Raw genomic sequence first — 22,104 nt, 5'->3', positions numbered from 1 at the left:
ATTTCCGATCTCCTATCCATTGGTTAAGGTTACACTTAAATAGGGTTAGGGATGGACTCTGCATCACATGACTGGGAAGCCGGATCCAGAGCATGGGAATCTTCTGAGACACATCTGTCTGAACAACATGTCTTATTTATGCCACAAACAAAATTTTAATCCTAGGATCTAGTGGTTCTTATGCTGTTCATTTTCCAGATGTGCAAAATTTCCATAAAAGCTGAATCCAGTTCATCAAAGCTGAATCCAAGGATGCCTTCTACACCAGCCATACAGCTACAGCTTTAATGTGCTCCATATAGGGCAATGCCTTTATACTCTGGATTCTCCAGGTAAGGAACTTTTGTGGGCATGCCAGCTGTTGCATACATATGGTCAAGTACATGCCAAAGGGGCATTATACTCAATGATGGGTCTGATAAGGGCTGAATAATTGGCACTACGACTTCTTGGAACATGGATATCATGCTCCTACTTAGATGCCAAACTGGTGCAGTCCCAGCATGGAGCCCTGAGGTACCGCACTGGTGGTCTTTTAGTGGAGGTGGTATCACCAATACTGACTTCCAAGGTCCTGTGTAGAAATCCACTAAATTACATAGGGATTTATGCCCAGTTTGGAGAGTTTGCCACTGTAGAGTGCAGTATTGTATTGAATGCCTTAGCCAGGTCCAGGTAGGCAGTAGGTACCATTTTCCCCTTATCTACTGCTTTGGAGACTTTCTCAAAGAAGTCCTCCAGGTTTAGTAGATATGTCTTTCCTTTGACAGAGGAAAACTGGGTTGAGTCCAGTGTCTGAAGGTTACCTATGTCCTTACTGATAATTTTCTGTTGGAAGGTTGACCATATCCTTGTTGATCATTTCCATGATAATTTGTTCCATGGCTTTGCATATTAGACTAGTTAGACTAGTAGATCTGTAGTTTCTGGGGTAGGTTGATGGTCCACCTTGTGAAGTGGGATAACTGTTTCATTCCTCCATTCTTATGGTACAAAGCCTGTTTTGAGGCTGTAGTTGAAAAGTGAGTCAAAACTCACAGACCTCTGATTTTTGAGTGAACATACATAGGTTCATAGGTTCATAGGTAGGTACTAGGCTATTGGCCTAAAGGCCTACGTAAGCCTAGCCAACAAGGTTCCCTGGCTTATGCCATCCAAGAAAGTTATTTTCCTGTGCCACTGTTGAGCAGAGACACAGAAGTGATCCCCGGGGTATATTTCCTATTTCCCATCCAATCATCAAGATTTTTCTTGAAGAATGCTAATGAAGAACTTTGCTTGACGTAGATGGGTAACCTGTTTCAGAATATGGGAAGTCTCTGGGACAGGAATATATCCCTCCAGCATGTCCTGTTTATTGTGGTGACAAGGTTTAGGTCCCTAGTGCGTGTAGCTCGGAGGGATTGGGATTTCTTTAGGTGTAGCATGTCCAAGCTCTGGGTTTGACATAGCTTTATATGTTAGGCAGAGATCACCTCGGAGTAGGTGATATGCTACAGAGTAAAGCTGGAGTTTTTTGAGACTGTCAGTGTAGGGCATTTCTTTGAGGCCAGTAATCCTCTTTGTGAGGTACTTCTGTGGCCTTTCCAGCTCTGCAGATGTCTTGTGAAGTACATTCCAAAAGGGGCGTTGTACTCTATAATGGGTCTAATGAGTGTTGAGTAGTGGGGAACAATGACCTCTTTTTTCCTGGATGAGAACCCTTTTATGATGAGGTGTACCACGTAGAAGGACTTCCTGACAACTGTGGCAATGTGACTATCAAAGGAGAGACTACTGTCCACCTGGGTCCCAAGGTCTCTTATCACACATTAGTGTTAAGTAGATTGCTGCCTATGTGGTAGTTCATCGGTACAGAGTTTTTACCAAAGGGGATGACACTGCACTTTTTGGCATTGACCTTGAGGCCATGGCTCTGACATCAGTCATCTGTCTCAGCGAGGCCCTTCTTTAGGATGTCCACATCATTTGGGGACTTGACTATGGCTCCTAGTTTGCAGTCATCTGTGAACTTCATTAGCCAGAGGCCTTCTGTGTTAGCCTGTACTTCAGAGAAGTAGATACCAAACAGGAGAGGTCCCAGGACGGAACCCTGGGGTACTCCACTTGTCACTACTTTGAGGTCACTACTTTGAGGTCAGATTTGGAGTCTGCAACTTTTACAGTGTGGGTTCTGTCAGTGAGCCAGTTAGCAACCCATCTTGTGATGTAACGATTTATACCTAGTTTAGTGAGTTTAGCTATAATTCCAGAATGGAGGATGGTGTCGGAAGCCTTGGTGAGGTCAAGATAGGCTGTGTGAACCACCTTACCCTAATCTACAGCTTTGGTGACTGCCTCAAAGAAGTCGATCAGGTTCAGGAGGCATGATCTGCCTTTCACAAACCCGAATTGGGTGGGATCCAGAGTTTGGAGGTTACCAATGTCTTTGTTTGAGTTCCATGATGATACATTCCATGGTCTTACAGACCAGGCTCGTCAGGCTAATAGGGTGATAGTTCCCGGAATCAGTGGTGGCTCCCACTTTGTGGAGTGGGATAACTATTGCTGTGCACCATTTAGTGGGCACAAAGCCTGATGCGAGGCTATTATTGAACATGGTGCTTAAGTGGGGAGCCAGTTCATTCTGAAATTTGTGTAAAACGCAGCCTGGGATGTTGTCCGCTCCCATGGAAGCTGTGTTTTTGCCTTTATAGAGTGCAGCTTTTACCTGTGTAGTTGTGATTACAGGGACTCTGCATTCTTCCTGTATAGATATGGGCCCTTTAGGGGGCGAGGGGGGGTAAAGTTAGCATTGAACCTATCTGCCAGGATGTTGGCAATATCAGTTGGTTCTGTAATTTTTGTGCCATTGTGCTATAACTCAGAGCAGATCTGGGTGTTGCCATCAAGATTCTTGACATAGCTATAGAATGCTTTGTGGTTGTCCTTAGAATTAGTGGTGATTTTGTTTTTGTAGCTAGCTTTAGAGGATCTTATAAGGGATCTCAGCTTCTTACTGAGGGTGACCAGGGAGCTCCTCCACTCATGGGATTTAACTCTCTTTTGCAACAGTTTCTTCCTTCTGGTGTACAGTTTGTTTATAGCAGTGGACCACCAGCTTGGCTTCCTTTTTTTGGAGGATAGCGTCTTGGTTCTGTTTGGGACAGCACAATCCATGCACTCGTGTAAGTGCTTATAGAGTGCATTTGTGTAGGATTCAGCAGTTGTAACTGTATTGTCCATCTGCATGGGCTTCATGAAGTTCACCACTTCTGTCTTAAGAAGCATGAAGTTGGCTTTGGAGAAATGTTTTACCGTGGTTTCCTTAATGGGGGTTGGGGGTGGGATGTGGATATCAAGGGTGATTAGCTTATGGTCGGATCGGACCAACAAGGAGTTGACTTCAGGTGTGGAACAACAGTTACTCATGTTGGTAATGACTAGGTCTAGGATATTGTTGCCCTGGTTGGGGTGTGGATAAGTTGATCCAGGGCATTGGAGTTTATGAATTCTAGAAAGTGGTGAGCTAAGGAGTTGGTACATGAGTAGTTTTCCCAGTTAATGGTGGGGTAGTTGAAGTCGCCCATTACTAGGGTGTTTGGTTGAACCCTAATATTTTCCAGCACATCATGAATAGAGGAGTGGGAATCCTGGGTCATGGTGGGAGATCTGTAGCAAGCTACAATTTGGATTGCAGTTTTGCCCAGAGTTAGTTGCACTTTGATAACTTTGGATGCATTATGCTGAGCAACTAGCCTGGAGGTGTGGATATCCTTAATGAATATGGACTCATCTCCGCCTTTGGTGTTTCGGTCCAGGTTACATGGCCGAAAAGTGTGGTATGAGTTATAGCCTGGTAGTGCAGGGGTGCTCTCTGGAGCCTTGAACCAGGTCTCAGTCACTGCACAGATATCAATGTTCTCCATTTTAAGGAGTGCCTCGAATGAGTGCATTTTGAGATTTAGACTTCTAGCATCGAGTAGCATTACCCTCAGTTTTTGCTTGCCTGTTCCTGTTATGGTGGTGAATTTGTCATTTGAACCTTGCTTAAAAAAGGCACTATAGGGGCAGCAAGAGCCTTAGCCAGTATCTGGAATCCCAGGGGTGACAGGTGCAAGCCATCTGTGGCAAAACATCGTGGTCTGTCGACCATTTCATCCCAAGTAGACAGATACTGGATCCCCTTAGAATGAGGGGGCTTGTTGAAGTCAATCATTTTGTCCTTGTACTGCAGTATCATTCTGGGCGATGGCAGAATGCTACTCAGGGCTAGGGTCGTACCTGCTTGGGCTACAAGATCAGAGAGCTCTTCCTTGTCTCTTTTCATGTAGCCCAGGGAGGTACGTTTCAGGTCATTCACACCAACATGGACAATGACAGTCATATTTATACTTGTTGTGGAGTGACCTGAGTGCATGGGTTATGTGGTGGATCCTGACACCCGACAGGCAGCTGACAGTAACCTTCTCCTTGTTTAGCCTGGTGAGTGGGACATCAGCATGCCTGACTATAGTCACCTATGACTTGTGTGTTGGGTAAGTTGTTTTGCCTTACTGGCTGTGGTTGAGTAGCACACTGAGTCTGTGGGCTATGTGTCATTTGGGTTGTGTTGGGGGATGGAGGTTGCTTGCTTTCTGCTTTGGAGGTCTCTGTTGCTTAGACAGATTATTATTGAGAGCCTCCGCATATGTTTTTGTGTTACTATGTGTGGATTTTGGTGGTGTAGATTTAGTGAGACTATGTGATGAGTGTGGTGCAAATGTTTACCTTCTCCTCATGACTGTCAAGTTCAGTCTTGGTTGGAGAGACCTTTACCTCCAGTTTGGCTAGTTAAGTGCATCTCTCACAGATTGTAGTGATGGGTGGTAGGAGGAGAGGGTTGTCTGTGTACATGAGGCAATTTCTACATTGCCTCTAGATGCCCAGATTCGTCAGATAGACAGGAGAGAACACTGGGAGCTGACCCTTGGACATGCCTGAATAAAAAACTATTTTCCTCTAGATAAGTGAGGAAAGTGATTACAAGAGCTATTTTTCTCTAAGCAAGTGAGAAAAGTAAGTACAAAAAAGTACAGTTGTGTACATTTACCATAAATGTAGATGTTCGAGTGTACTCACTGTTGCAGTCATTACATTTGGGTTATCTGCTTGCAGGTAGCCCTCAGTTGGCCTGATTAACAAAGTCTTGGGTCCTGCATTGGTTGCTGTCCCTTCTTCCATGACATCAGGTCATCATGGGTATAAAACATGCAGCCGACGCCATTACATCAGTTTTTCTTGCCCCAGATGTCAGGTGCCACCTAATGGGAAGCAATTAAATATAAAAGTACAAAGATATACCTCCAACAAAAAAGCAAATACACAAAAAAAGCTTTTAAGCATAGTAAAGGAAAGTAGAGGTACAGTCAAAAGAAGTTAGGGGGCTGGAGGGAGGGTAACCAGGACTGCAACAGTGAATACACTCAAACATCTACATTTATGGTAAGTGTACACAACTGTACTATGTTCTTCGTGTTTCACTGTTGCAGTCATTGCATTTGGGTAGATTCCCAAAGCTATGGTTGGGAGGAGGAATTTAGATAGCATTAGGGTCAGCTATATGGCCCTGCAAGACTGCAGTGGCAAAGCCAGCTCTGGATTTAGAGAAAATTGGCAAATGAAAATGTGAAAGTATGTACAGAACTCCAGGTAGCAGCTTCTAGGATGTCCTTGGTAGGGGCACCTCTGAAAAGGCTGTAGAGGTAGATGCAGCCCTGGTGGAGTGAAGTCTGATCCCCAGGGGATAGGTTTTCCATGGTGCTTATAGCAGAAATGAATGCAATGACTTATCCATTTAGAAATGGTTTGCTTTGAAATAGCCTTCCCCTCTGCCCCTGCAGCAAATGCCACCAGCAGTTGTTCAGATTTACTTTGAGGTTTAGTCCTGTCCAAGTAGAATCTAAGTTGTCGGTGAACATCTAAGGAATGCAGTATCCATTCCCCTTTATTCTGTGGATTGGAAAAGAAGGTTCGTGAATGAATGGACTGATTAAGAGCCACACTGGATACTTGGGTATGAAGGATGGATTGTTTCCGAGGGACACCCTGTCCGCATGAAAGATGATGAAAGGCTCCACTGCCATAAGGGCCTGTCATTCAGATACCCTTCTAACTGAGGTGATTGCTAAAAGGAAAGCTGCTTTCCAAGAAAGAATTTTTAAGTCTGCAATAGCAGCTGGCTCGAAAGGAGGTAGACTGAGTTTCTCCAAGACAAAGTTAAGGTTCCAGGCTGGGGTTGGAGCTCTCCTGGGTGGTCTCAAATTTTTGGCCCCTCTGAGGAACTGCTTGAGCAGTGGATGAGAGAAGAAGGGAGGTTCTTTGTGGCTGGGATGTTGGCATAATGGTTAAGGTGTTTACCTTGCAAACACAAGGTGCAGGGTTTGATTCTCACATGGGGTAGTTGGCTAGGCTTAAAATAACCCACAAGGGCAGTTAGCCTAGTAATAATCTATGAATCTATAATGAGCTGAAATGGCTGAAGCATGGATTTTAATGGAGGAAAAAGACAGGCCCTTGTGAAGCATCTCAGTTAAGTATTGTAAAATCTGAGGTAAATTGGGCGCTGCTGTGCTCATCCGTTGAGATTGGTTCCAGGCACAGAATCTTTTTCATTTTTCAGCATAAGATTTTCTAGTACTAGGCCTCCTTGCTTCTAAAATGATATCCATCACAGGTTTGCTGAGAGATGGTAAAGGAGAGATTAAGTAATTAGCCAGGCTACAAGGTTCAGTGTTAGAAGCTGAGGGTGCAGAATCTGGTTCTCCTGCTGAGACAGCAGGGAAGGAGTCTGAGGCAGGTGCCATGGAGATAACCATGTCAAACTGCGCAGGAGGGGGTACCAGTGTTGGCGAGGCCAGTCTGGAGCAATCAAAATCATCCTTGGTTTGTCCTGTTTGATTTTTAGTAGTACTGTGGAGAGCAGAGGCAGAGGGGGGAAGGCACAGACTGATAGGTTTTTCCAGCTGAAGGACAGAGCATCCACTTTCCAGGCTTGTTTGTGGGGAGTCCTTGTGCAAAATTTGTCCAATTGGTAGTTCTGGGGAGAGGCAAACAGGTCTATATTTGGGCCCCCCCATTTGCTTGTCAACATGTTGAAAATCCTTGGTTCCAGTTTCCACTTGTGTGGGTACATGAGATTTCTGCTTAGTCCGTCTGCCAGTGTATTTAATTTTCCTGGCAGGAATTGAGCTTGTAGGTGCACTTGGTAGCTCAAGGCTGTGTTCCACAATGCCATGGCTAGTCTGCAGAGGGGGTAAGAATGTGTACCCCCCTGCTTGTTTATGTACCACATAACAGTGGTGTTGTCCATCTTTACCATTAGTTGTCCTGGAAGAATATGGTCCTTGAAGGCTGTCAGAGCATTCTGTACAGCTAACATTTCTTTTTGATTGATATGCAGGTGCATTTGACTTGGGTTCCATTTGCCCTGAATGCACTTCCCTGCCAGGTGAGCCCCCCATGCATAGTCTGATGCATCTGTTGTTAGAGTTTGGATGGCAGGGGGTGGTGTGAAAGGTAATCCCTTGTTTTGGTGGCAGGCCTCTGCCCACCAAAGGAACTCTAGGCGTAGGCAAGGTATGATAGGAATCATTGTTTCTAGGTCTTGAGGATGTTGACACCACAGGCTTTTTAGATACCACTGTAGTCCCCTCATATGCAGTCTTGCATATGGAATTAGAAGAGTGCAGGAGGCTATGAACCCCAAGGCTTGCAGTATTTGTCTTGCAGATAGCAGGGTTTCAGTGGCCACTTGTTTGAAGTAGGTTGTCAAATGAATTTGTTTCTCTGGCGTGAGGTAAGCCATCTGGGAAGTTGTATTCAAGCTTGCTCCCAGGAATATAATTTGTTGACAGGGTACCAGCTGTGATTTCTTTTCATTTACGGTGTACCCCAGACAAGTTAGAACCCTTTGTACAAAGGCCAGATGACTCAAAAGTATGTCCTGGTTTTCTGCCTGAAATCGTCCAGGTATTGGTATATTTGAATATTTATTTGCCTGCAAAATGCAATAACTGGAGCTAGGCACTTTGTGAATACCCTGGGCACAGTAGATAAGCCAGAGGGAAGTGCAGATAACTGATAGTGTGTGTAGTCTGCTTTGAAGCGTAGGTATCTTCTGCAAGATTCCCTGATTGGGATGTGCAGGTATGCTTCTTTTAAATCTATTGCTGCCAACCAGGCATCTTTGCCTAGCATAGGAAGTAAATGAAGAGTCAGCATCTTGAATTTTGGAATCTCCAAAAAGGTGTTTAGAGTAGACAGGTCCAGGACAGGATACCATGAATTGTCTTTTCTGGGTACCAGGAAAGGTCTCGAGTAGAAACCTTGTCCCTTTTCCTCTTCTGGTACCAGTTGAATAGCCCCCATGTTTAAGAGAGAAAGTACTTGTTTTTGGGCCTCTGCCCACTGATTTGGGGGGGGTAGGTCCGGCCACCCACTTGATGTTGGCAACGTGTGGAAGTGAAATCTGTATCCCTGGGACACTATATTTAAAACTCATTTGTCCTGGGTAATGAGTTCCCAATTCTTTGCATGAAGAGCAATCTTTCCCCCCAAAGGGGCAGTCAGTTGATAAGTGCTTGGAAATTTTAAAGGGAAGTCATTGAGACAGTTTACCATGGGGGGAGTCTTATTATTCCCAGATTTGGAAGTGGAGGCCCCCCATTGCTTAGTTCTGTGTGTCCCCTGGGACTGAAACCTGGGTTTTTTGCTGTGTCTGGGTTTGGCTTGAGAAGACCTGGAAGGGGCTGAAAAGGACCAATTCTTAGAGGGCCAGTGCCTACTAAATCTAGGAGGCTAAACTTGTAAACAATATTTCACAGTTTACATAGATTTAGCTTTATCTTCCTTCTTTTTAAGAACTTCCTCAGCCTTGTTGCCAAACAGGCGGTCCTGATTTAGAGGAGCATCCAACAATTTAGTTTTAACATGATCAGGCAAAGACTGCTCCTTAAGCCAAGCATGCCTTCTAAGCACAGACCCAGTAACAGCAGCCCTGCAGGAGGCCTCTAAAGAAACAAAACCACATTGCAAAGTGTGTTTTCCAACTTGTTCAGCAGAATGCATTAAATCCTGTAATTCTTTATTTTCCACACAGTCAGGAATCTACATAATTTTCTGTTTAAGCAGTCCAATCACATGTTGCTGATACTTTAACATATGAAACTGGCAGTTTAAAGCCCTAATGGCCAAGGCTGCAGAAGTGTAAACCTTCTTACCCCATCTATCCAGCGCCCTGGAGTCTATCAGAAGGGGTAGGATTTCTAGCAGTAGAAACCTTAATGCCCTTGGGCCCCTGTGAAATAGTCTTTGGATTTGCAATAGGATTTTTAAAAAGGAACTTGTGAGACTCAGGGACCCTGTAGTATCTGTCAGGTTTTCTGGGAGCAGGAGGCAGGGAATCAAGGGCCAAACTAGATTCTGAAAAAGCATCATCAACAATGTCTAGTACAGGAGGAATAGCTAAAGGCCTATGCTGAGGTAGGAGATGGAAATCCCTAAGCCTCTTTTTTGAATCAGAAAAATCCTGGCTTTCCCAGTGGAAATGCTCCCTTAGAGTATGTAAGGTTTCCCCAAAAGAAAAATCCTCAAGAGGGGAAGCAGAGGGAATGGAGTCCTCTGCATCAGAATCCTCATAAGTAGATAAGGGCAAATCCAGATCATCAGAAGAATCAGAAACAACAGAATCCTGATCAGAAGATTCATAATCAACTTCAGTCCTAGGCCTCTTAGAAGGGGGGGGTTGACTACCCCTGATTAGAGTTATTAGATCTTCAGCCATTCTTATCATTTGTTTTTTTAGGCATAGAGGCCTGAGCATGTGGCCTGGGCATCGTTTTTTTAGGTATGGATCGAGATTTAGGCCTAAATAAAGAAGGAGGTGTCGGTTTAATTTGCAAGTCTATAGGCCTGAATACACCCTCAGAAGACGATGCCTGCACAGTGGCTCTGGACCCATCCAAGGTAGAGACATCCACAGGTTCCATAGTTGAAGCATCTCGCGGCATACCGGACTCTGAATGGGTCTCAGTAGAGGCCTGCGAATCAGAAATAGAGGGTATCAGGGGCTGCGAAAGCGCCTCACTGAGTACAGGCGAACTGGCGACTGGCTTAGGAGAAGCCTCGTCGGCAGTTTTGAACCTCAGTGGCCTGTCTCTGTCTTTATCTTTGCATTTTTTTGGAATCCCAGTAGTCAGATGGCTAACCGATGGCATTTCTGGATAATTAAACTGAGAACCGAACTATTTAGAGGTGAAAATATACCGACAAAGGATAGTGCGCTGATTAAATAAAGCACAAAACCGACAGCAACGTACATCGTGGTCAGGGCCTAGGCAAGGAATACAGTACGAATGAAAATCTTTATGAGGTATTTGCTTTCCACAAGTAATGAAATTATTAACTTTTACTGACATCGGTAAGGAGCAAGAAAAAGTTTCCCCAATGGGGTACTTAGCTTTAGTTGAAGACTTTAGTTCTGAAACTTGAAAACGAAAATTTCAGACGTCGGCCGACTGGCACTTGCGAACTGCTTCTGCTTCCGGCGCCGCACGGCAAGAAAGATTGATGTAATGGCATCGCCTGCATGTTTTATACCCCTGACGAGCTGACGTCATGGAAGAAGGGACAGCAACCGACACAGGACCCAAGACTTTGCTAATCAGGCCGACTGAGGGCTACCTGCAAGCAGATAACCCAAATGTAATGACTGCAACAGTGAAACACGAAGAAAATCTGTTTTCCTCTAGGTAATGAGGAAGGTTGAGTGCTATAGTAATTAGTAGCTTATTTAGTGCTTACAAGTTCTGAACAAGTGCTGAGCATGAATAAGCAAATTTAAGTTCTAAAACTAAAAATCTATATCTGCACTAGATGAGTTACAGGACAGAAACAAGTGCAAATGCAAGCTTTCAAATCAGAAAGTTGAGAGAGATGGAAGAGATTGCCCACACGGCCAATAACTACAATTTCTGGGCCAGAACCACTCCTTATGTGGTAGACAGGTTACCTAATGCTTATCACTCCCACTGATAAGCTAGAAGGCTTCCCTCCAACACAGAAAGGCTTGCGGGGCTCAAAAACTTACATACAGTCCTGGATACAACAAATCTGTATCTGGAACACTAGTTGCAGGAAAGGTAGGAAACAGGCTTACAGTTCTTTCTTTCTTTTTTTTTTTTTTTACAGAAAAGTAGCTAAAACAGGGCCTAACATTAACATTTTTAAAGTTCTGTCAGTTTGCACAGAATATTAAGGCCATGAGCCATAGTTTGCATGGTACAGGGTTTGATTCCCTCAGCCTTCACTTACCTACTGTGTGACTTTGAACAAGTCACTTATCCGGACATTTGTCTTAGGTCACCCCCGAAAAGGGACTGGATCAAGTGGGCCTACCTGATCAACAAACAGATATTTATTATTACTATTATTACACATTTTTAAACAAACAATATGCTACAGTGGTAAAAGGATTTTCCCTTTTAATGCAGGCCCGTAGATGTAATTTTGAGCAGTTTAAAATGAACTAATATTGACTGACATACTGCAGAAGCTGTTGAGTAAATGCCTGCTTCCATAAAAGTTACCGAGTTCAAGTCCACGATGGTGCTGCATTTGCCACAGAAGTTAATGAACACATAGCTGCTGTGTACTTTGCATACCTGTGAAGCTGTACAGTACATTGCTGCAATGAAATGCACACATCTTACAAGTCACATAGTGCATTTGGGCAGTGCACTGCACAGGTGGCAGAATCCATTTCTGTACTACACTGCACATACTGCACAGGCTGTAGAGTGTACACATGCAATACACTGTACATAATGCACAGGTTATAGAGTTCACATATGTAGTGCACTGCACATACTGCATAGGCTGCAGTGTGCCACAAGTCTTAGAGTGCATGTCTTCAGGGAGCACCACATACTGCACAGGTTACACAGCTCACGTGTGCAGTGTGCTTCATATCCAGCAGAATGCATTTCTGCAGTGCATGATACATACTGCACAAGATGCAGAGCACTTATTTGTAGTGCAGCAGTACATACCTTAAGTAACACTGCTGACATTCACTTACTCCTGGACATGATCAAGTTGGCATACAGAACTTTCTGTATATGGACTTGCTGTAATGCAATGTCATGACTGCCATTATGTGGTAGTGCATATACATTTAATGATTTTGTTGGTTTTATGTCCTTTTAAGCTTGCACATGCAAGTTCTGCTAAAACATGGCAGTTTATCTGTCAGTGATGGAGGGTACTGTGGTGATCCTGTATATGGACACTGTTTGCTAAGTATTCACCATTCTATGTGTATGTGTCCCCACATATTATATCTTTGACAACCATATGTAGAAACAGAGGAAAGAGCACTGTCCACATCACCACTACAAGCTGATACTATGCCAGATGAATGTATTACATTGTCCTGCTGCTTAGCATCAGCATTAGCTAGCTTTGGTGCCATAAACCCCCTGGGGAAAATGCTAACAGGGAAATGAAATGAATGTACCCATTCTTGCCACTTGGGACATAGATGCTTCCTAAGTTCTGTGTGGACTAACTGTCCTACTGCAGAACTGCAATACCATGCTTGGTTATGCCCAGTTCTCATCTGCACTGCTGGCAACAGTGGTTGTGTTTAGGGCTGTCATGAGATACCAGACCAGTGTCCTCCAGGTACACTGCTCTGTCATTTTGCTGTAAAGTACCAGTATAACAGTGGAATTCTGCCCCTGCACATAGTGATTCATGATATGCTGACATTCCTGCAGTGATAGAGCAGTGTCTGTGCTGATAACACATTTTCAAGCTGTATAACCCTTGCTAACAGTAATGCAACCAGAAAGAACTGTCAGTGTTAGCATCTCAACAGGTTACGCCCTCACCTAGGGCATGAATATACTGCGCATTCCTATACCTACATGGGGTGTTTGGAGTAATGTTATAGTACCGGCACTGTAGAGCAGCACTGGGGGGGTGTAGTCATGCTTCAGTACTGACACACTAGTGCAGTATTTGGGGTGGGAGGGTGCTGCACTCCTGCAGTACCATCCTTGAGGTGAAAAATTAAGCTGAAGTCCCTTTTGCCTGAGTTGCGGCAGCTGAACTGAATGTTGACTACATGTGACACTTTTCAAAAGAGTAGGGGTGTTTACTAAAACAGAAAATTAAGGGGGTACATCATTTACAACATTCTCCAAAGCTGTTGAGTCATGTTTGATTCCCATAATGATCCCATAAACAGCTGCCACTACATTCACAGAGTTTACTTAGCAGGTAGGAATGGAAGTAGATCACCAGGCCATTCTTCTGTATCATATACAGGCCATATGCACACTTGTGGACAATTTAGACATGCCAGGCTGCCTCCTGCATGTATTTAAAATATGGGAGGAAAATTAAGTACTTGTAGAAAATCACTGAATACAGAGAACATAGACACTTTACACAGAAAGCACAATAGCTAAGAATTAGGCTAGAAAAACACACACTGCTGTAAAACAACAATGCAAATCACTTCACTATTGAGGAGAGGCATTCTTTGCACATGAAGCATCCCTGCTGAGAATTGAACTAAAGAACCTCCTAACCACTGTACCAATCTACGCCACAATAAGCACCCCAGCTGAGAATCGAACTAAAGAACCTCCTGCTGTGAGGCAACAGTGCTAACCACTGTACCAATCTGCCCCACAAGAAGCACCCCAGCTGAGAATCGAACTAAAGAACCTCCTGCTGTGAGGCAACAGTGATAACTACTGTACCAATCTGCCCCACAGGAAGCACCCCAGCTGAGAATCGAACTAAAGAACGTCCTGGTGTGAGGCAACAGTGCTAACCACTGTACAACTCTGCTATACAGTAAGCACCCCAGCTGAAAATCGAACTAAATAACCTCCTCCTGTGAGGTAATAGTGCTAACCACTGTACCACTCTGCCACCCAAGAAGTACCCCAGCTGAGAATCAAAGTAAAGAACTTCTTGCTGTGAGGCAACAGTGCTAACCACTGTACCACCCTGCCACACCATTAAAAAAACATTAACCATGTCTAAATTACAGGTCCAATGAAATCCAGTAATAAATCATCCAAAAGCTAACATTAAACATATATACTTTTCCACATACCATAACACCCTTCCTAGACATCTTTGTCTAATGGAACATATATTGTCGCAGTTGTGTCAGAAGATTCATATACTACATTACATAGACCCCAACAACATCAAAATCTGCATATTTGTCATAGAAAAAGTCAAAGTAGTAAACTAGCTATGTACACCATCTTTTAGCATAATTCCTCACTATGTATGCCATCTTTGAGCATAATTCCTCACTATGTCTGCCATCTTTCAGCATAATTCCTAGACTTTACTACTGTATATTGAGCACTGTTTAACCTCTTTTACAAAAAAAAAATACTATTTTCTAAAAGCCCTGGATATTGTACATTCATAGCAAGACACAAATAAAGGAATCCTCAATACTCAAAGAGGCTTGTTGATACATCTCAACTGCTATATTTTACACATAGTATGATTTTTTTTATCTCAGATTTGGCCGTACTCCTGGATTTACTGATTTTTTTTTCTGATTTTTGTCATAAAGGTAGATCTTTTGGTGAGTATACATTACTAAATAACTGAAGTAAGCCTACACAAAGTTTCCTTATCACTAATTATATCAGGTCTAGTATCTATAGACATTATATTCCAAAATAAAATAAATAAATAAAGCCTTCTCTTTTGAGCCATGTGCTATGACTTTGAAGGCCAGTGGTATGATTTTTAATGTTCAGAGGTCAAGAGGTAATAGGATGGTCTCAAATACAGTCTAATATATGCTGCCTTATATTTCATTACCTCTTTGACTAATAATTTATCACGTGAACATAACCAAATAAAATAATTTCTGTTATAAACAAGTTTAACCCTCTTTGAACTTTTTGTGTACTCCTTCTGTTCATATTTGTTATACTCGAACAATATGACCTGAGTTTATACAAAGTGCTTTTAAAGAAGAGAAACGTACAAAACACTAGCTCTTGCAACTTCCACCTAACTACTTCAGCATATTTGCTTCTTTTTCCATTTCTTGATGTCTCTACTTTTTTCTGCCATTTTTCCATTCATGCCAAATACACAAATGTTAATATGTCCTGTGCAGCAAATAAGTCCCCTTAGTCATAGTTCATATCACATTATGCACATTTTTCAACTGTAGAAATAAAACAGGCTGCATCATATCCCTACTGTCTTCCAGCCTGTCAATGTACATTTTCTCTGCACTGGATTCAGTCTGTTGGACTAAAATGTGGAAAAAAAGCTGTAATGTCCAAGTCTCTAAATCACATGGCAACTGAAATATATTTGCTATACAATTTAACTTAGTGAGTAGGTTTTTACCTCATACATTTTTTTAGCTTCAACATACAGATTTTATTCCATAAATCAACACTATAACTTAATGTTACAAAGTGTTTCCAGGTATAACAGGCCATGTCTTCTTATTTAAAATAAACAACCACTATATCTGGTACGAGGAGGTCCAGCTACAGTAATAACAGGACTTATGATGACAGATGACAAGACAACATGGCACCAAAAACTTTTTCAAGCTACGAAATCCCTTCCCTTATCTTATAATATACTGTAAAGACTTTGATTTGTACATGTCTTGCCATGTTCCCAGATTACAAGCACTCAAGAAACAGCTCCAGGCTGCTTTCATACTTTTGTGATTACAAGTTTTATTTGCAACTGCAAGTAAGTAGTATTTATTCTTTTTCACTTAATTCCTTAACAGCTCTTTTGATAAACTTGGGGTTCCAATAGGTCCCCTTCTCTATATATTATAGGAGATTTTACTTCACTTTGTACGTTGTCAACCGTCAGGCCTACAGCTGGCATTTCTGTAGCATCTCTTTACTCCACTACTAAAACTGTTATTCTCTTTTTAGTTCTTAACTCATTTACAGTTACTGTGTTTTGTTACTATTATTAAATATTTTTTATCTTTTCCTTGCTGTTGGAAGTTTTTTTTTCAGTGACGTCTTCCTTCAGGTCGCCATGGAAGGAGCATTTCAGAAGAGTAAAAGTGGGAGAAAAATGCAAGCACAGGATACACTGCACTCTAACATGTGTGAGGACCATAAAACAAAACTTTATATATATGAAAAATATCTTTAACCTTCTAGTCCAGGTTCCAAACCAGCTAAAGAGATGGAAAAAGTGTAACTAAAGTTATACTGTGGGTAGCACATGGCAAGTCTCTTCCAAGATTAGCCAAATCTTAAAGCATATGTTCTTTGGCACAAATTCTAACCCTTAGAAAAATCTCTGATAGACCTTTTCCATTGATAATGCCAAAATCTGACCATGACAACTTTACCAGTGTTATACTTCAATGTCAGTAATAGCTGCGGGCTCCATTCTCATCTGCTGTTAACACAAATAGGGACTTTTTTCCCAATGTTTTCACCTTTCCATAGGATTTCCAACTTTTCATCTGTAGTAGCCATGATACTAAGACCTGTTCTGAGGCTTCTGACATCAACGTAAAGGACATTGATGCTGATAGCTGAAGAAGTATTGATGCTAACTACAGCACTGATGTTAGGCTCCCAGCCCTACTCACTGATAAATTAGCTGCTGACTCTACTAATAGTGTCAATGGATCTGTCTCTAACATTACTGTTGCCAACAGGGATACCAGTGCTGATGCTGGGGCTCAACATTTTGGTGCAGTATTTGATGAAGAAACATCTCTGTACTGATGATGGTGCTAGAAGAGCTGACCTTTAATAACCTTTGATGTCAGCCATCCTTGGAATTCCTGCAATATCCATCTATAGCATCTATTGCCACTGTGATGCTGACACAAGACCAAAGAGCAGACCAGCCTCTTCCTAATGCCTTGGCTGTTCTGCTTATCATGCAGTAGCAGAGAGTGTCTCAAGGACCCCTGCACAATTCCTTAAAAATATTGACCCACAAAAATGCTTCTTCATTGTCAGACTCATCACCACTGAAGATTACAAGAAAGTACATGTACAAGAAGCAGCACATTGTGTCTCTTGCTCACTCTCCCAAACCAGACAAAAGATGAGAAGGATGCTTTTACCTCTTTACCTTTCCCTGATGACCCCCAAGTTTGGAGACATCTTAAAGAAGATATGGCAAATGGGGGATGGCCCACAGACCCCATATGTTGGTACACAGAGAATACAAATACAGGTCTTTCATTTAATCCACCAGTATTTTTAGTCGGTCCCTCCACTAGTACACATGTAAAAAACGTTGTCAACAATTCAGCTGCAAATAACCCTATAATTGTGGCACCTATTCTGAAGAAACCAAGCAGGATCTTCCAGCTTTCTAAGGCTTGGAATGCCTGGCTGCAGACTGCTAAAATGAATACTGTAACTACAGCAGCAGCCCTTCAAAAGGCTGTGTCCCCTCAGAGCTTGGTAGTTCATCCTCTTATAAAGTGTCAGGTTCTATGGATAACCTTAGAAAGTGTTTATGCATCCTCAATGTCTGTCTAATGGCATTAAATTATCTAGCCCACATGACCGATTTCTTGAGAGATTTGGCTGATGAGATAGACCATCCACTGGGTCATCTGAGTGATGGACCCCTCAAACAGATTCATCTACTTTGAACCTCATGATAACAGTGCCTTACAATTCCATTGAAGGTAAGGTTGAACCCGAGCTCCAAGTTCCAGTACTGCCTTGTGTCAGCATGTCTGGTTCTGGTTCATAGAATTCATTAAGAGCACCAAGGTGGTATTTATAAAGTCATCTTTTCAGGGCTCCTTCCTTTTTTGCTCTTCTGAAGTTAAAGACTCCCATAGAGAACAGAGAAAAGAGGCAAATCTCTCTCAGGTGCTGGAGTAAAGTTATGGCTTCCTCAGATCTCCTTTTACAGGACACACAGGAGTTCACATCAGTTATGGTTTCGATGTGTGCAACAGGAACAGAACCAGCAATCTGGAAAAACAGAATTTCTTAGGAAATTTTTCCTTCTGGAGGGATGGCTTTTGTGGATATACCCTGCAACACCAGGGTAGTCACTGCACACCTTCAGGCATTCAGCAGCTAATCCTTGATGCCTTACCTTTTTGTCCCATGTTGGAGGCAATTGGGCCATCTGTCCCCTCCACCTTCCTACTTAGCTAGCCATCACTATTGAGAGGTGGATATGAACATTAATAGCCAAGGATACACTACTTCCTTTTATACCCACATAACACTATGATTTTCCATGTCTGATGTTTCACTTCGTCAAACATTTGCAGCAAGAAGACAATTTATTAACCTTGTAGCAAAAGGAAAACATCCAAGGAGTCCCACCAGACCAGAAAAGAATATGGCATTACTCCAGGTTTTTTTAGTTCTGAAAAAGACAAAGCACCTCCGATCAGTTATAGAATTAAGCATCCTAAATGCTTTCATTCCCAAAGAAACCTTGTGCATGGTCACTATGCAGTCTACCATTTCATGCTTGTCAGAAGAAGTCTGGATATGCTTTTCTGGTAATCCAGGAGGCCTACTTTCACATGAAAGTAGCCATGCATTCTTTGAGATATATGTATTTCTAGGAAGCAGTCAGTCATTAACAGTTATAGACTATTCTGTTTGGTCTCATTACAGCTCCAAAGATGTCTGCCAAAATTATGTCTTCAGTTGCAGTAAACAGGAGGCTGTGAGGGGTCAAAGTTTCCCCCCTACTGGCATGACTGGACCTTCATATTGCTTACTGCATGAACAACCTGATTTCTGCTGAGAAATCTCTGATCCGTCTATTTCAGTCCTTAGGAAATAGCTGCAAAATCCCCAATGGAGCTATCTCAGCTGCTCATATTCATAAGCCCAGACACCATTCCAAGGTTTCATAACTGTCTAACCAATTGTCACTTTTCTGTCAAAGTAAACTCGAAATTCTCACATACAGTTACATTTCTAAAAGATGCTCACAGGGTTCATACTGGCCCTTTTACTATACTCTGTTTTCATCAACTATCCTATTGTCTATCCCACTTTCTCATACAACTGCCCACTGATGACATGGTTTTAATCCACACAAATCACCCCTCAACACTTTTCAAAAACATCTACAGTCTGACTTCTTCTCACTTATCCAAAGGGGCAATAACAAAAAACTGCTTCTCAGCTCCTGCAATACCAAAAAACATGCTCTTTAGTACCAGACAAAAATTCAGTATAACATAAATTCCTTTACATGTCAAGGACCACAACAAGACTCCCATAGAAAATACTGATTTTTGCAAATACCTAGGTAGAAGGTTTGATCCTTCCCTCAACTTCACTAGCCACCTAAATGATATAATGAAAGACCCAAACACTACTCTTTTGGGCCAAAAAAAAAGTTCCCCTTTATTACCAAAGCAACTAGAACAGTTATAGGGAAAGACATTCTATTAGCTCAGTTGTAATATGGCCAACCCTTAGTAGCATCTGCATCCATATATAACTTCACAATAAACCAAACAATCCCAAATAAAATATATAGATTCACAACCCTTGCCCCACAGGTACAACACTGCAAAACAATTCAAAGAACTTAGTGGCTGCTGGTGAAAACAAAGAATAAACCTTCTTTTATGATCACAATGTTTCAGTTCCTAAACAACAAAACAGTTTCTCCCTTAGCAGCTAATCATCCTCATGCATTCTGAGAAATCAAAACCAAACACACATTACAACCTCCTAAAACAAAACTTCACAGCACACACCCCTGCTTCTCCTGACTTGCCTCCAAATTGCCACAATTTATCCTCTCCAACATATCTTATCCTATATTCACTGCCAGTTAAAAGAACATCTCGAAATGTTTGCTAAATGCCAATGTCTCTCATCTAATCACATCATCTAATCTCCTCCTTATATCACAAATACATTTACTGTTTTTTTTTTTAATTTCTTGCTGCCAACGAAAAGCAGGACATCAACACCTTCCTCTCCATTTGGTACAGAGGAAAAAGCTACAAATATTTAAAAACCACAAGTATTATAATGTAAACAACTTCTTCTGTCCAAAACATCAAGAACAGTATTCAGGTCACCATTTTTGTACCCTGTATACATTGGGACTTCATCAGAACTGAAAAATACTTTAAATTATGACACTTAATTACAACCAAAGCCTTGGGTGCCATGTTCCTGCTGCTTAACTCACTCTTTTCACTTTTCTTTTACTTATTTACAAAAAACAACAAAAAAAACTCTTCTTACTCTCAGCCGCAATTGCCATATGCCATCACTTTAAATAAATGCATTGTCATATGGAAAAAAAAAAAAAAATATATATATATATATATATATATATATATATATATATATATATATGGGTCTACTTCAAATAAATGAAAACCCACTTACCCGAATTGTAAATAACTGAGACGACAACACCGAATCTTCACTTAATCGACTCCTCACATAACTGACAATTTACCCTGGAAAAGCAGGCAGTCAGCCAACACACATAAAGTAACACACTGAAACGATCTGAACCCACACCCTCCAATGTGGGGAGCTGGGTCCCCCAAACCCCTTAACTAATTATACCAACAACCAAGATTGCACTATAATGGGGAAAAGGATAAACTTCTAAATTTTGGCTGACTGCCTCTTTTCCCTGGGTAAATTTTTAGTTATGTGAGGAGATATTTAAATGACAATTCAGTGCTGTCATCGTCTCAGTCTTCTCCTTTTCGGGTAAGTGGGATTTGATTTATTTAAAGTAGACCCATACATATATATATATATATATATATATATATATATATATATATGTATATATGTATACATATATGGATCTATGTTAGATTATTGAAGTTCAGAAACTTTGAAATTCATATGGCTGAGACCAAGTTTCTGAACTTCAAACATTAAAAAAATAAATAAATAAAAAACAAAAAAAATATTTTTAACATTTTTTGCACACTCCTGCTAATTAAATATACCAACTCTGAGATCGTACTACATTGAAGAAAAGGGTAAATTTCCCATGCTGCGCTGTACTGCGATCTCCATTCAAAAAGGTTTGAAGTTTCAAAACTTTGATCATATGGTCCCAACCATATGAATTTCGAAGTTTTGAAACTACAATAATCTGATAGGGATCTGTGTATACATATATATATATATATATATATATATATATATATATATATATATATATATACATATATATAAAACTGGATATAACTACATCACCATTTCACTTAATCGACAAGAAAAAAGAATGCTTCATTTAATTTAAAACTCATTTGTTCAAAAGCCATTTCATTGCCAATTTCATACACACTAACTACACTTTGTAACACAACCATGGAGGAAAAAAGAATGCTCCTTATACACTGGAACATAACAAAGGGAATTACCAAGGTTAAAATACTAACCAATACTAATTTGTATTTTAATTTCTATCCTCCAAACCACACTAGCAGTTATTTTCCACACCATTTCACACTTTACAAAGAAATGAGTGTCAATGAAATGCAGTGGCAATGAAATGAACCACCCTTTTTTTGCTGATAGAGTGAACTGATAATCAAATGAAAGTAGCTCATATATTACTTGTTACTCATATATTACTTGCTATTTATGTTTAGATCTGCCGTATTATGTTCCACCTCATCTAATTGATTGAAATAAACAACAGGAAAAATGTACTTGTGTCCTACCCTAGTTAACAACTATTAAATAAAATAAAAATATATACCTTAGGAATAGCTTTTAACACTGCAAAATCCCAACTGGAGCTGTCTCAGCTGCTCATATTCATAAGCCCAGACACCATTCCAAGGTTTCATAACTGCCTAACCAATTGTCACTTTTCTGTCAAAGTAAACTTAAATCTCTCACATACATAATCCTCATTTCTATTAGATAATGCTGACTGGTTGAATAATCCACATGTATTTATTTGCTGGTGTGCTTCCTCCTTGAGGTGTGTGTGTGTGTGTGTGTGTGTGTGTGTGTGTGTGTGTGTGTGTGTGTGTGTGTGTGTGTGTGTGTGTGTGTGTGTTGTGTCGCACAGCTGCTCAATGCA

At 41.3% G+C, this 22,104-nt stretch overlaps 1 protein-coding gene across 1 annotated transcript in view; it reads right to left on the bottom strand.

Moving 5' to 3' along the window:
• ADAMTS8 (ADAM metallopeptidase with thrombospondin type 1 motif 8) overlaps nt 1-22,104 on the bottom strand; it is a 412,058-nt gene that overhangs the window by 276,524 nt on the left and 113,430 nt on the right. The gene's annotated exons all lie outside the window — the stretch shown is intronic.

This window comes from Protopterus annectens, chromosome 8.part0 (assembly GCF_019279795.1).
Source record: "Protopterus annectens isolate FY-2018-M chromosome 8.part0, PAN1.0, whole genome shotgun sequence".
NCBI classification, from domain to species: Eukaryota; Metazoa; Chordata; order Ceratodontiformes; family Protopteridae; genus Protopterus; species Protopterus annectens.
This window is presented reverse-complemented; position numbering and strand designations above follow the sequence as displayed.